Raw genomic sequence first — 3564 nt, 5'->3', positions numbered from 1 at the left:
TGAGATAATATTCCATTGTCTCTTAGATAATTTGAAACTCTTGACTCAAGTATTCACCACTTTGATCGGATCAAAGTATTCTAATACTTTTGTCAAGCTGTTTCTCTACTTTCAATTATAAATTCTTTGAACTTTTCAAAGACATCATATTTGTATTTTATTAAATACATATACCCAAATCATGAATGATCATCAATAAGATAATGAAGTAGTTATAACCTCCTCGTGTTTGAGTTGACATTGGACTAGATACATTGGTATGTATAAGGCCAAACAACTCTCCCACTTGTTCACCCTTTTCATTAAAAGGTAATTTAATCATCTTGCCTTTAGAGCATTATTCATATGCATCAAATGAATATAATTCAAATAATTTCAAACTGATAATCCTTTGGAGTTCGGTCATGCATTTCTTGCTTATATGGCCAAGACGACAATACCACGAGTAGGAGGTTAATTGATTGTCCTTTCGAGCATGTTTGTTGTTCGTTTCAATATTGAATGCCTCATTGGAAATATCTAATACATAGATACTATTACTTAATGTCCTGGTCCCATAAAGAACTCAATTCAAAATTAGGTAACAACAATCATTACTAAAATCAAATGAAACTCTTTTCTATTTAAACAAGAAATAGAAATGGTATTATTTAATTTATCAAAACAGGAACATAGAAATAATTTTTCAACTCTAAGATGAGTCTTTTACTGTTCCTTAGGCCCTATATATTATCGCATATATAAGAGTCGCTCTCAGTATCTAATACCCGAGTGGACGAAAAAATAGTATGACATTCATTTACGAAAATACATCAAACTAATGAGGGATCATATGCCTATTTTCTCTTAATGGAGTCCAGATAAAAATTGATTTTGGATTTGAGAACAATTCTCAAATTTCTATACTAGTCTAAAGTTAGGATTAGTCAAGTTATTGGTATCCTAAATTATATGTAATAAAAGACAGTATACGTAATCAATTAAATCTAGAAATACAATTGAGTATATAAAAGAGATGATTTTGTAAACAATTTATATACATTAATTAATCCTATTTATTTTATAAATTCAAGAGTCCTTACTTTGAATTCGGGAGAATATAGGTACTTTTCAAACGGGTTGATATTTGCTCATAGATAAGAACAACCTTGGAGAGAGTTCAGCAAGTCATTCTTAGCTACAATGGTAGGTATCATATACTGATTATGCTATCAACTAATTGAATGTTCATATAAACATTGGGTTGTTAACACATTAACACGTTTACATCATATGCATAACACCTAATTTTATCTCTATCCACGTTGACTTTGGAGAGAGTCCAACACATCAACACTTCATATTAAAGCCAGCGCGCTAATCGTAAGATCATATCTCGATGATTCAAACATATTTAATTTCAAAACGGGCTTGGAAAGAGTACAACAACCCAAACAAGAACTTAAACTCTGGTTCTAATCATATTAACGGAAAGTGTTATCTTTAATAAATTTGTAAGGGTTTTTCAGGTCTCATCATCTTTTTATGCAAATAATGAAATTATCTACATGACATGACAATAAATGACATAATATAATTAATGTAACTAATCATAACAAATGATATGACATAGTATAATTAATGCAACTAATTATGACTATTTTCAGTCATAGTCATCGTAAATCTTATTTAATAAAATCTGGTTATGAATCCAATTTTATAAATCAAAATTCTTAAATTAGATTAGGAAATAAATTTTTATATCTAATCACATTTTTTATTTTAAAAAATAGAATCTTTAATTAAAAAAATCTAATTAATTATGAAATAAATTTTCTAATTTAAATTTCCTAATAAATTAAAAAATTCTATAATTAGAAATTTTAAATTAGGAAAATCTAATTAATTAGGAAATAAAATTCTTAAAAAATATTTTCTTTGAGAAAATAAAATTTTTAATTAAGAAAATCTAATTAATTAGAAATAATTTCCTAATACGAAATCTCTTAACCAATTAGAAAATTTCTATAATTAGAAATTATAAATTAAATCATAAAATTTCATTACTTAGATGTACGACTAACTTTGATGTGTAAAAATATTTTACACATATGCCTTGCACTATGAGGCTCTAGTACTACTTTTAGAATCGTCTAGGTATAATGGCGCATGTTTATATGTTTCGCAAATGTGCATAGTGAAAATATACTAATAATTAACAAGAAATTATTACAACACACACATGCATAGATAGGAAATAACAAGACATGACTGAAAATTTAAAATTTTATAGAATAGTAAATATTCGACGCGTACCTTATTGATGATGTTGAACAAGTCGGCATCAATCGAGCGGTCCTTGTCAAAGTTCTGCTTCTACTGGTGATCCATGTCAGGCTCTCGTCTAGACTACTTTCGAAGTCATGAGTCACATCATTGTCTTCGGTTCTAATCGATGATCGATAACGATCGATTCGAGAGAAAACTTAATTCCAAAAACATGCAATAACATTTGTTGTGATCATTTTCCAAGGCTTTCTAACTATCATCGAAAATCATATTCTCGATGTAGTTTTCAATGGTCAACCATTGACCGTTGAATAGGGCGAAAAGTCAGAACCTTTTCGACGAAGATGGAATGATTATTCGGAAGCTTCACAAGCCTTCTACAATGTCAATAGGCTTCCCACAGTTGCTATTCACGATGAACACTTCACCTCTCCTAGCTGTCCATTATGAATACTAGATGTTGGCGTCCAACGCCAGCCGGAGATTCACTTTCTCCTTTGGTGGTTGGTAAGACCGAACACATCAGAAACTAATTGTGAAATCAGGGATATGTCAAACTATTGGCGTCCAAAGTCGGCTGGTTGATTAGGAGAAACAACCTAAGAAGAAGACGGTCAGATTTCCTTCTCCTCACGTGTCCGACGAAGGCAATTCAGCGGCTTCGAAAAATCACTCGAGATTTCTAATCGGAATCAAGGAAGCTAAAATCACGCGATACTGCACAAGAGAAATCATGATCAAGCTTCTTCACTCACACGATCGGTGAGGTCGGGCGAACCTAAAGCTCGCGATAGTCGGCGAGGTCGAAAGCATGCGACAGCCGACGAGAAGAAACCCTAAAACCCACCACACTCCCCTATTTTGTCGCGCAATTCTGGAGAGGAAGGAAAACGCGATTATCACGCAATCCCTAAAACTCCATCTTTGAAAAAGGGCGGTCGCAGCTAGTGTTTCATGTCGCATAGAAGAAGCCGACGTCGGTGGCTATCGCGCGATGAAGGAGCTCGAGTCAGCGGCTATCATGCGGTTAGAACCATTCTCACACGGGCATGCGGCAGCCGAGCTAGGGTTTTGCTTTTCACCCTTCTCCTATGTGGCTGACGGGCTTTAAATCGCATGGGATTGTGATTTCCTCATTGAAAAATCAGGCAAAGAGAGATCGCGCAGTTTGGGCTTCGCATGATCGTGCGCGGAGAGGAAGTCACTATAGGCAACAGCCAAGCAAAACCGAACCGGGAAGAAAAGAAAAGGAAATAAACTGGATTCGCTTGAACCAGGTTTATTAGGGTTTATGTA

Source organism: Curcuma longa, chromosome 16 (assembly GCF_044706935.1).
Source record: "Curcuma longa cultivar G26 ecotype Majalengka, Jawa Barat chromosome 16, ITB_CL_G26_1.1, whole genome shotgun sequence".
NCBI lineage: Eukaryota > Viridiplantae > Streptophyta > Magnoliopsida > Zingiberales > Zingiberaceae > Curcuma > Curcuma longa.
Note: the sequence above shows the minus strand (reverse complement) of the source record.